Source organism: Oncorhynchus mykiss, chromosome 15 (genome assembly GCF_013265735.2).
Source record: "Oncorhynchus mykiss isolate Arlee chromosome 15, USDA_OmykA_1.1, whole genome shotgun sequence".
NCBI classification, from domain to species: Eukaryota; Metazoa; Chordata; class Actinopteri; order Salmoniformes; family Salmonidae; genus Oncorhynchus; species Oncorhynchus mykiss.
The window spans coordinates 40727545-40741044 of record NC_048579.1 but is presented as its reverse complement, the minus strand read 5'-3'; positions in this window follow the sequence as shown (position 1 = coordinate 40741044).

The following is a 13500-nucleotide window of genomic DNA, read 5'->3' as shown; positions in this document are numbered from 1 at the left end:
AAAAGATGATCAAAAGTGGTGGATCAAGGCAGTCTAGTGACACATTTCCACTTCTCAAACAAATGAAGTATTTTACATGGTTGGAGCTCCAAAAGAGCTGGTGTTTCTGAAAAATGTTCTGACTTGCAACAAGCAAGCTAACATAAAAACAACAGTCATTAGCTAGTTGTGTCATCTAATTATTTGTGATTGGCTGGCTGTGTTATACTGTCATCAGTGATTGGATGGCTGTGACATTTGATTAGTCATGTTTTGCCGGCTTCCTTGATGAGGTTTGTAACAGTAGTCTACATAGAGACCATGTCAGTTGTAGATCATTCCGCTAATAAGGACAGGATCTACAGTGGCCCAAAATTGTGTCATCACTGTCAATCAGTCTATCAGTGAGCTGTCTGACATCAGCCCCTGGTAGAAGTTGCCCTTGAACACAGATCTAACCATTTAAGGGGGAAAAGACACAACTGCCCTCAGGTCAGTGTCTAGTGACAACTTCACCCTTCTCCCTGACACAGCCAAACTGGCCTGTGAAGTTCTAACACTACACATCTGCTCGGTGAGAAATGTACACTTGGAGCACACATGAGAAATTGTAGAATGCTCAGGGGAGCTATGGCTGTGGAGGGACCAGCATGGAACAGCACTCTTGCCATCTCCTTACTCCTCGTCACTATTTTCTTTAATCTTTCTTAACCTGCTATTTTCTCCACTGCATTTATCCTCAATTGCCCTTGTCACCTCATTCTGCTTCATCCTCTCTTCATCCTGTTTTGATCCTTTTCCCTTAGAATTCTGTGTGAGGCACACACACAGTATTGACAATGATGTACGCCATTGTGGAAATCCTTGCTATAAACATTGATTTGGAGACCAGGGTTCACTGTGACTCAGAGAGATGGTCACTAAAGCTCACAGAAATAGATATATGACCTAAACATTTATGATTACAGACCAGTGACAAAGTTTTACTTCAGAGAACGGATCTATCTAACCACACAGTAGGCAGGGTTGACCCACGTTTGTTTGACAAAAGCAATGTCACAACATGTGTAATGGAAAAGGTAGAAATACACTGCTCAAAAAAATAAAGGGAACACTTAAACAACACAATGTAATTCCAAGTCAATCACACTTCTGTGAAATCAAACTGTCCACTTAGGAAGCAACACTGATTGACAATACATTTCACATGCTGTTGTGCAAATGGAATAGACAACAGGCGGAAATTATAGGCAATTAGCAAGACACCCCCAATAAAGGAGTGGTTCTGCAGGTGGTGACCACAGACCACTTCTCAGTTCCTATGCTTCCTGGCTGATGTTTTGGTCACTTTTGAATGCTGGCGGTGCTTTCACTCTAGTGGTAGCATGAGATGGAGTCGACACCCCACATAAGTGGCTCAGGTAGTGCAGCTCATCCAGGATAGCACATCAATGTGAGCTGTGGCAAGAAGGTTTGCTGTGTCTGTCAGCGTAGTGTCCAGAGCATGGAGGCGCTACCAGGAGACAGGCCAGTACATCAGGAGACGTGGAGGAGGCTGTAGGAGGGCAACAACCCAGCAGCAAGACCGCTACCTCCACCTTTGTGCAAGGAGGAGCAGGAGGAGCACTGCCAGAGCCCTGCAAAATGACCTCCAGCAGGCCACAAATGTGCATGTGTCTGCTCAAACGGTCAGAAACAGACTCCATGAGGGTGGTATGAGGGCCCGACGTCCACAGGTGGGGGTTGTGCTTACAGCCCAACACCGTGCAGGACGTTTGGCATTGGCTGAATTGCTTTGCCTTGCTTTTCTGGTTGGCTGGATGCAAGTTTCACCATCCAATTACTTCACCATGGCATAGACTGTGGAGAAAAGTTGGCACGATTCTTGCATTCTATCCATGCTGGCTTCTGCGGGTTACCAGAGACATGAAACAGATAGGTGGGAGGGCATACAGACTGTCACCAATTTATGAATATCCAATTTGCCTAAATAGGTAAAGTACAGTGCCTTGCGAAAGTATTCGGCCCCCTTGAACTTTGCGACCTTTTGCCACATTTCAGGCTTCAAACATAAAGATATAAAACTGTATTTTTTTGTGAAGAATCAACAACAAGTGGGACACAATCATGAAGTGGAACGACATTTATTGGATGTTTCAAAATGTTTTAACAAATCAAAAACTGAAAAATTGGGCATGCAAAATTATTCAGCCCCCTTAAGTTAATACTTTGTAGCGCCACCTTTTGCTGCGATTACAGCTGTAAGTCGCTTGGGGTATGTCTCTATCAGTTTTGCACATCGAGAGACTGAAATGTTTTCCCATTCCTCCTTGCAAAACAGCTCGAGCTCAGTGAGGTTGGATGGAGAGCATTTGTGAACAGCAATTTTCAGTTCTTTCCACAGATTCTGGATTGGATTCAGGTCTGGACTTTGACTTGGCCATTCTAATACCTGGGTATGTTTATTTTTGAACCATTCCATTGTAGATTTTGCTTTATGTTTTGGATCATTGTCTTGTTGGAAGACAAATCTCCGTCCCAGTCTCAGGTCTTTTGCAGACTCCATCAGGTTTTCTTCCAGAATAGTCCTGTATTTGGCTCCATCCATCTTCCCATCAATTTTAACCATCTTCCCTGTCCCTGCTGAAGAAAAGCAGGCCCAAACCATGATGCTGCCACCACCATGTTTGACAGTGGGGATGGTGTGTTCAGCTGTGTAGCTTTTACGCCAAACATAACGTTTTGCATTGTTGCCAAAAAGTTCAATTTTGGTTTCATCTGACCAGAGCACCTTCTTCCACATGTTTGGTGTGTCTCCCAGGTGGCTTGTGGCAAACTTTAAACAACACTTTTTATGGATATCTTTAAGAAATGGCTTTCTTCTTGCCACTCTTCCATAAAGGCCAGATTTGTGCAATATACGACTGATTGTTGTCCTATGGACAGAGTCTCCCACCTCAGCTGTAGATCTCTGCAGTTCATCCAGAGTGATCATGGGCCTCTTGGCTGCATCTCTGATCAGTCTTCTCCTTGTATGAGCTGAAAGTTTAGAGGGACGGCCAGGTCTTGGTAGATTTGCAGTGGTCTGATACTCCTTCCATTTCAATATTATCGCTTGCACAGTGCTCCTTGGGATGTTTAAAGCTTGGGAAATCTTTTTGTATCCAAATCCGGCTTTAAACTTCTTCACAACAGTATCTCGGACCTGCCTGGTGTGTTCCTTGTTCTTCATGATGCTCTCTGCGCTTTTGACGGACCTCTGAGACTATCACAGTGCAGGTGCATTTATACGGAGACTTGATTACACACAGGTGGATTGTATTTATCATCATTAGTCATTTAGGTCAACATTGGATCATTCAGAGATCCTCACTGAACTTCTGGAGAGAGTTTGCTGCACTGAAAGTAAAGGGGCTGAATAATTTTGCACGCCCAATTTTTCAGTTTTTGATTTGTTAAAAAAGTTTGAAATATCTAATAAATGTCGTTCCACTTCATGATTGTGTCCCACTTGTTGTTGATTCTTCACAAAAAAAGACAGTTTTATATCTTTATGTTTGAAGCCTGAAATGTGGCAAAAGGTCGCAAAGTTCAAGGAGGCCGAATACTTTCGCAAGGCACTGTAAATATCCCTAGAAAATATTCCTATTCATGAAAATCACAAATGAAATATATTGAGACACAGCTTAGCCTTTTGTTAATCACCCTGTCATCTCAGATTTTCAAAATATGCTTTACAGCCAACGCTAGACAAGCATTTCTTTAAGTTTATAATAGCCTAGCATAGCATTATGCCTTGCTAATAGCAGGCAACCTTGTCAAGGAAATCAGAAAAGCAATCAAATTAAATCGTTTACCTTTGATGAACTTTGGATGTTTTCACTTACGAGACTCCCAGGTAGATCGCCAAAGTAAAAATTTTTCCCAAAATATTATTTTTGTAGGCGAAACAGCTGAGTTTGTTCTTCAAGTTTGGCTGAGAAATCGCCCGGAAATTGCGGTCACCACAACGCCAAAATGAGCTCCATAATATTGACAGAAACATGGCAAACGTTGTTTAGAATCCATCCTCAAGGTGTTTTTCTAATATCTATTCGATAATATATCCGTCGGGACAATTCGTTTTTCTCTAGGACCGATTGGAGTAATGGCTACCTCTGTACTTTACGCGAGAATCTCTCTCGGAGCCACCATGTGACCACTTACGCAATGTGCCCCCATACGGCTATTCTTCAACAGAAATGTGTAAAACTACGTCACAATGCTGTAGACACCTTGGGGAATACGTAGAAAGCATAAGCTCATTGATGGTACATTCTCAGCAATATAGGGAGTCATTGGAACGCAGTGCTTTCAAAACCTGGGGCACTTCCGGATTGGATTTTTCTCAGGCTTTCGCTTGCAACATCAGTTCTGTTATACTCACAGACAATATCTTTACAGTTTTGGAAACGTTAGAGTGTTTTCTATCGAAAGCTGTCAATTATATGCATATTCTAGCATCTTTTCCTGACAAAATATCCCGTTTAAAACGGGAATGTTTTTTTTTCCAAAAATGACAATACTGCCCCTAGATTAATCCACCTGTACTGACCTCGCCTTCTGGATGGTAGCGGGGTGAACAGGCAGTCGCTCGGATGGTTGTTGTCCTTGATTATCTTTTTGGAATTCCTGTGACATCGGGTGCTGTAGGTATCCTCGAGGGCAGGTAGTTTGTCCCCGGACATGCATGATACGCACCGCACCACCTTCTTGAGAGCCTTAAGGTTGAGAGTGGTGCAGTTGCCATACCAGGCGGTGATACAGCCCGACAGGATGCTCAATTGTGCATCTGTAAACGTTTGTGAGGGTTTTAGGTGACAAGCCACATTTCTTCAAACTCCTGAGGTTGAAGAGACACTGTTGCGCCTTCACCACACTGTCTGTGTGGGAGGACCATTTCAGTTTGTCTGTGATGTGTACACCGAGGAACTTAAAACTTTCTACCTTCTCCACTGCTGTCTCATTGATGTGGATGGGGGGTGCTCCCTCTGCTGTTTCCTGAAGTCCACGATCATCTCCTTTGTTTTGTTGACATTGAGTGAGAGGTTATTTTCCTGACACCTCAGCACCTCCATGTAGGCTCGTCATTGTTGGTAGTCAAGCCCACTACTGTTGTGTTGTCTGTAAACTTGATGATTAAGTTGGAGACGTGCATGGCCACGCATTAATGGGTGAACAGGGAGTACAGCAGGGGGATGAGCATGCACCCTTCTGGGGCCCCAGTGTTGAGGATCAGTGAAGTGAAGATTTTTCCTACCTTCACCACCTGGGGGCCGCCCTTCAGAAAGTTCAGGACCAAATTGCACAGAGCATCGTTGAGACCCAAGGCCTCAAGCTTAATGATGAGCTTGAAGGGTACTATGGTGCTGTAATCAATGAACAGCATTCTTATATAGGTATACATAGGTATTCCAGATGGGATAGGGCAGTGTGCAGTGTGATGGCGATTGCATCATCTGTGGACCTGTTGGGGTGGTATGCAAACTGTGTGGTTCTAGGGTGGCATGTAAGGTGGAAGTGATATGATCCTTGACTAGTCTCTATTCCCAGTCATCTTTCCATGGTTAAATGCAGTTGTTGGCACTTCCAGTTTTGCGTGAATGCCGCCATCTATCCACAGTTTCTGGTTAGGGTAGGTTTTAATAGTCACAGTGGGTACAACATCTCCAATGCACTTCCTTATAAACTCACTCACCGAATCAGCATATAAATCAATGTTATTCTCTGAGGCTGCCCGGAATATTTCCCAGTCTGCGCGATCAAAACAATCTTGAAGAGTGGATTCCGATTGGTCAGACCAGCGTCGAATGGTTCTTGTCATAGGTACATCCTGTTTGAGTTGCTGCATAGAGGACGGTAGGAGCAAAATGGCGGGGGAGGCTCTTGTATGTGTAGCGAAAGTTAGAGTAGCAGTGATCCAGCGTATTGCTACACTCAATATGCTGATAGAATTTATGTAGCCTTGTTCTCAAATTTGCTTCGTTAAAATCCCAAGCTACAATAAATGCAGCCTCAGGATATATGGTTTCCAGTTTATATAGAGTCCAGTGAAGTTCCTTGAGGGCCAACGTGGTAGCAGATTAAGGGGGGATATACACGACTGTGACCATAACCGACGAGAACTCTCTTGGGAGATAATATGGTCGCCATTATATTGTAAGTAATTCTAGGTCAGATGAACAAAAGGACTTGAGTTCCTGTATGTTTTTACGATTACACCATGATTCTTTAATCATGAAGCATACACCCCACCATTCTTCTTCCCAGAAAGATGTTTATTTCTGTCGGCGAGGCGCATGAAGAAACCCGGTGGCTGTACTGACTCCGACAACATTCAGAGAGAGCCATGTTTCCGCGAAACAGAGCATGTTACATGCTCTGTTGTCTCTCTGGAAGGCAACCCTTGCCCTAATTTCATCTACCTTGTTGTGTAGAGACTGGGCATTTTCGAGTAATATACTTGGAAGCGGTGGGTGGTGTGCACGCCTTCGAAGTCTGACCAGGAGGTCTCTCTGTCTACCTCTTCTGCAGCGACGTTGTTTTGGGTCACCTCTGGGATTAGATCCAATGTCCTGGCTGGTGGTCAGAACAAAGGATCCACTTGGGGAAAGTCATATTCCTGGTTGTAATGTTGGTAAGTTAACGTTGCTCTTATATCCAATAGTTCTTCCCGGCTGTATGTAATAACACTTTAGATTTTCTGCGCTAACAATGTAAGAAATAATACATAAAAAATAAAATACTGCATAGTTTCCTAAGGACTCTAAGCGAGGTGACCATCTCTGTCGGCGCCATCTTGCTAGGTAAGCAGGTAATAGTTGTGGTAAGTGGTAAGCAAGTTTGGTCCAACTGAGATTTTCACAAAATCAAATACATTTCTTGTGTTATAGGTTTCATTATTGCTTGTTCTAAACCAAAATAGATAATTGTAAGATTGTTTTATATATCAGTTGGGGTCTCTATAAGCTAAATTGTGATATTCTAAACCTAGCATGAATGTGCATCCTTGTAGCTATGTGGGCTAATATAGTGAAAATATTTGTCATGGGGTAACTTGAGGTAATGGCCACTATACCCCATACAAATTATGATAGCATTTTGTTTGTTTTATGCATAATAGTCCCGATTCAGAAGTGCTTACATTTTGATTTAAGCACTTCTCAGTATTTGGTATTCAGACCTGATGCGCTTTGAACCTTTGATATGCTAAAAGGTTGCGGTATACAGCCACCCCTTTATCCCCTTCCAACCTCCCTACATTCATTTCTGTCTTAAATGACCATACAATTATTATCATCTCATGAGTCCAGTCTGATAATATGAATCAAAACATAGGAAAAACGGAATTTTGACTTCACTGTGCCCTTTCAATAAGTAATCTTAATGGGCTGGCGAATCGGGCTGCTATATTATTTTATGTGCCTTCTGATATTCTTAAAGTTGAAGAATTGCAATATTTGTAAAATAGGCTATATCAAATAGGCAAATACATAATGACAAAGATACAAAACATATAGGCAATATCAGTGCTTTAATGGTGAATAAAGAAGGAAAATTGTTCATTAGGAAGTGATGATCAAGTTTAATAATAGGCCTACTGCTTCAGAATTCCATCTTACAAGAGCTCAATACGTAGCCACATTAAAGAGGAAGTCTGCATTCTTAAATATAACAAAGGAACACCCCATCAATGTTCTGGTAAAAAGCTGAGGTATGGGGACAAATGTAACCTCTCTCAAATGCATAGACAGAGCTTTGGCTGCACGGACTGACCATCCATGATATCCAAATGATAGTTTATTTACTTTTTTCCCCCAATGACTTTGTTTAAAAACAATGGTGTAAACCTATTTTAGGTTCTTCTGGGGTATAACAGTTTATTTATTTATTTTTACCTTTATTTTGACAGGTCAATGCTGAGACAAAGGTATCTTTTCCAGATGAGCCCTGTATAGCACAATACACATAAAAATACAATAAACATATTCAACATCAAAATACACGTTACTATACAAAAAAATACATGTCAAGCAAAAAACAATCAGACACATTCTTTGGTTAAAAGGTCATGGAAGTTTATGCAAAAGGTTTTATAGACAAAAAGAGCTCAATGCATCGATCCACGAGATTTCAAGGAGGGCCAGTCCATATTATGATACAAAATGCAATGATGTATACTTTCATAAATTGCTATAAAGTGCATCCAATAGCTTCAATAAGCTGCATTCTACATTCATATACAGATGTAGGATCTTAATTTGAGCCAGTTTGCTAGAGCAGGAAAATAAACCTGCAGCAACAAGAAATGTGATTTGATTATAATGAATGGACCTTTTTTGTAGGGGTTGATATATTTTTCATTAGGGCATGGAAAGACAGGACATGTTCCTATAGAAGGAGCCTATTGAATATTGAACTAGGCCTTTATAAGTTATATTTTTCAAGAATCAATGGGTATATACAGTCGTGGCCAAAAGTTTCAAGAATGACACAAATATTAATTTTCACAAAGTCTGCTGCCTCCGATTGTATGATGTCAATTTGCATATACTCCAGAATGTTATGAAGAGTGATCAGATGAATTGCAATTAATGGCAAAGTCCCTCTTTGCCATGCAAATTAACTGAATCCCCAAAAAAACATTTCCACTGCATTTCAGCCCTGCAACAAAAGGACCAGCTGACATCATGTCATTGATTCTCTCATTAACACAGGTGTGAATGTTGACGAGGACAAGGCTGGAGATCACTCTGTCATGCTGATTGAGTTTGAATAACAGACTGGAAGCTTCAAAAGGAGAGTGGTGCTTGGAATCATTGTTCTTCCTCTGTCAACCATGGTTACCTGTAAGGAAACACATGCCGTCATCATTGCTTTGCACAAAAAGGGCTTCACAGGCAAGGATATTGCTGCCAGTAAGATTGCACCTAAATCAACCATTTATGGGATCATCAAGAACTTCAAGGAGAGTGGTTCGATTGTTGTGAAGAATGCTTAATGGCGGCCAAGATAGTCCAGAAAGAGCCAGGACTGTCTCCTAAAGTTGATTCAGCTGCGGGATTGGAGCACCACCAGTACAGAGCTTGCTCAGGAATGGCAGCATTCAGGTGTGAGTGCATCTGCATGCACAGTGAGGCGAAGGCTTTTGGAGGATGGCCTGATGTCAAGAAGGGCAGCAAAGAAGCCACTTCTCTCCAGGAAAAACATCAGGGACAGACTGATATTCTGCAAAAAGTACAGGGATTGGACTGTTGAGGACTGGGGTAAAGTAATTTTTTCTAATGAATCCCCTTTCCGATTGTTTGGGTCATCGGGGAAAAGCTTGTCCGGAGAAGATAAGGTGAGCGCTACCATCATTCCTGTGTCATGCCAACAGTAAAGCATCCTGAGACCATTAATGTGTGGGGTTGCTTCTCAGATAAGGGAGTGGAGTTTTGCCTAAGAACACAGCCATGAATATAGAATGGTACTGTACCAACACATCCTCAGAGGGCAACTTTTCCCAACCATCCAGGAACAGTTTGGTGACGAACAATACCTTTTACAGCATTATGGATTACCTTGCCATAAGGCAAAAGTGATAACTAAGTGGCTTGGTGAACAAAACATCAATATTTTGGGTCCATGGCCAGGAAACTCCCCAGACTTTAATCCCATTAAGAACTTGTGGTCAATCCTCAAAACAAAAACCCACAAATTCTGACAAACTTCAAGCATTGCTTTTGCAAGACTGGGCTGCCATCAGTCAGGATGTAACCCAGAAGTTAATTGACAGCATGCCAGGGCGGTTTGCAGAGGTCTTAAAAAAGAAGGGTCAACACTGCAAATATTGACTCTTTGCATCAACTTCATGTAATTGTCAATAAAAGCCTTTGACACTTATTAAATACTTGTAATTATACTTCAGTATTCCATAGTAACATCTGACAAAAATGTCTAAAGACACTGAAGCAGCATACTTTGTGGAAATTAATATTTGTGCCATTTTCAAAACCTTTGGCCACGACTGTACAGTATTATTGGTTTAAAAGTAAAAAAATTGAAGTAGCAATCACAGATTGCTCCTTTAAATGAGACACAGATAGGCCTACTTAAAACCCAGAATATTAATGGCAAATATAAAGAGTAGCAACAACATCAAAACTTTAAAGCGTATGATATTGCAGATAATTTTTCACCGACTATTTTTGTCCTAGTTTTTATAAAATGTCTTGATATATTCATAAACATGATGTGGAAAGGCTAATAAACATACTACTGCACACATTCCTGTGACACTCCCATTACCTGCTCCACCTACATACAGTAGGTGCAAAGTGTTACAGTATCTGTGTAATCCAAATTTGCAGATGCTAACTTTTTTGTTGTTGTAGCTTTTGTTTTAAAGAGAAGAAAATGTCGCCCTGAATCTCACACAACTCTGTTGCAATGTTAGAAGACAATCACACTTGCAAACTTACTGCTGCAAGGTGCTCGCACAGTCGAACTGTGCTGCACGGAGAGAAAAAAATCTAATTTTCAAGCAGTGAATCTGCTTGTTTGCATAGAAATAGGATGGATGGAAAGGACAAAGTCCTATTTCACAAAAGCCCCTTCACGATAGATTGTGTCAGGAGCATTGAGTGCATTAACCATTTGATGTTCAATCACTGAGTACATAAGCAGTTATGTCCATTCTATTCAATCCATCTCTATATGTGTTCCAACTCTTATGAATACATTACAGTTCTTTTTTGATTGTCTAGCTTCCACATATTTGTCCTGTGGGGAGAAGATCTTGAATCTAAGGGTACGTATATATATTATATTTTGTGTATACTTTTGCACTGTGGGGCTAAGACAGAAGCACTGTGATGTCACACTTTTGTCTTTCTTGCAATGAGAGTGTTTGAGTGTTTTTTTATGACTATGTCCGAGGACAAAAAAAAGAGTATGCTTATTGTAATATTAATAAATATTTATTGAGTATGAGATAAATAAATATGTTTTTGCATTTCGCTGTGTGGAGTGGTTGTTTTGCCAAGACAAAGTTAGTTCTCTACAATTAGATCAGGCTCACAAGGATCTACTCAACAGTATGACTTTATTTCCACAGTGCTTGGTAGGCTACATTCCCTTGTAGTGAGGGCAGATCACGATGGCTTATGAAGGCTTCTGCCTGTAGGCCATTTGATATCATTAACAACACCCATTTGGAGATATTGTACTGGAAATAGCCAGAAACCCCACAGATGACTTGCTGGCTGCTTCAGACCCACTAGACACAGACGTCAATTCAATGTCTATGTTGGTTCAATGTAATTTAATTGAAATTGGGTGGAAAAAAAATTTTTCTAATAAAAAAATCTAATTTTGTAAACAACAGATGTAGACTAACAACGAAACGCTTACATATGGGCCCTTCCCACCAATGCAGAGAGAAAGAAAATAGAGAAATAATAATAAATACACAATTTGTATTGATAACTTGGCTATATACATAGGGTATCCAGTACCAAGTCGATCTGCTTGGGTACGAGGTCATTGAGGTAAATACTGTATGTACATACTGTATAAATAGGAATAAAGTGACAGATTGTAAACAGCAGCAGCAATGTTTGTGATGTGTCAAAAAAGTTTGTTGAAAAAGGATAGATGCAGATAGTCTGGGAAGCTATTCGGTTACCTATTTTGCAGTCCTATGGCTTGGGAGTAAAAGCTATTCAGGGTCCTGTTGGTTCCAGACTGTGCATCGGTACCGCTTGCCGTGCGGTCGCAGAAAAAACAGTCTATGACTTAGGTGGCTATGACCATTTTTAGGGCCTTCCTCTGACACCACCTGGTATAGAGGTCCTGGATGGCAGGGAGCTCGGTCCTGGTGATGTACTGGTCCATACACACTAAGTGATGATGCAGCCAGTCAAGATCATCTCAATGGTGCAGCTGCAGAACTTTTTGAGGGCACATGCCAAATCTTTTCAGCCTCCTGAGGGGGAAGAAGTGGTGACAAGCCCTCTTCACGACTGTGTTGGTGTGTGTGGACCATGATCTTTAGTGATGTAGATACAGAGAAATGTAAAGCTTTCGAGAGCCCCTCTCCAATACAGCCCTTTTGATGTGAATGGGTGCGAGCTCGGCCCTTTGTTTCCTGTAGTCCACGATCAGCTTCCTTGTATTGCTGACGTTGAGGAAGAGGTTGTTGTCCTGGCACCACACTGCCAGGTCTGTGACCTCTCTATAGGCTGTCTCATCATCATCGGTGATCAGGCCTACCACCAGGATGCGTAGTGTAGTGATGAGCTTTGAGGGCACTATGGTGTTCAACGCTGAGCTGTAGTCAATGAACAGCTTCTCACATAGGTGTTATTCTTGTCCAGGTTGAAAAGGGCAATGTGGAATGCAATAGAGATTGCGTCATCTGTGGATCTGTTGGGGGCGGTATGTGAATTGGAGTGGGTCCAGGGTATTTGAGATGATGGTGTTGATGTGAGCCATGAACAGCCTTTCAAAGCATTTCATAGCTACATATTTGAGTGCTACGGGGCGATACTTATTTAGACAGGTTACCTTGGCGTCCTTGGGCACAGGGACAATGGTGGCCTGCTTGAAACATGTATGTATTACAGACAGGGTCAGGGAGAGGTTGAAAATGTCAGTGAAGATGCTGGTCAATGCATGCTCTGAGTACACATCCTGGTAATCTATCTAGCCTTGCAGCCTTGTGAATATATACCTGTTTAAAGGTCTTACTCACATCGGCTGGTGATCACACAGTATTGCGGAACAGCTAGTGCTCTAATGAATGGTTCAGTGTTCCTTGCCTCAAACCGAGCATAGAAAACATTTAGCTCATTTGGTAGGCTCACGTCACTGGGCAACTCGCGGCTGGGGTTTCCCTTTGTAATCCATGATAGTTTACAAGCCCTGCTTCATCTGACAAGCGTAAAAGCTGGTATAGTAGGATTTGATCTTAGTCCTGTATTGACGCTTTGCCTTTTTGATGGTTCGTTGGAGGGCGTGGCAAGATTTATTTTAAGTGTCCATTTTAGTTTCCCGTTCCTTGAAAGCATCAGCTCTAGCCTTTAACTCAGTGTGGATGTGCCTGTAATCCATGGCTTCTGTTTGGGATATGTACACTGTGGGGATGACGTCATTGATACACTTATTTATAAAGCTGGTGACTGATGTGGTAAACACCTCAATGGAACACAATGGAACAGTCCTGTAGCTTAGCATCTGCTTCATCGGACCACTTCCTTGTTGATTGCCCCACTGGTACTACCCGTTTGATTTTTTGCTTGTAAGTAGGAATAAGGAGAATAGAGTTGTGAGGGTGATGGAGTGCTTTGTATGCATTTCTTTTTGTGGAGTAAAGGTTATCTAGAGTTTTTTGTCTCTAGTTGCACAGGTGACGTGCTGGAAGAACTTAGCTGAGCAGGATTTCAGTTTTCCTTCATAAAAATCACTGGCCAGTAGGAGCACCGCCTTCAGATGAGCATT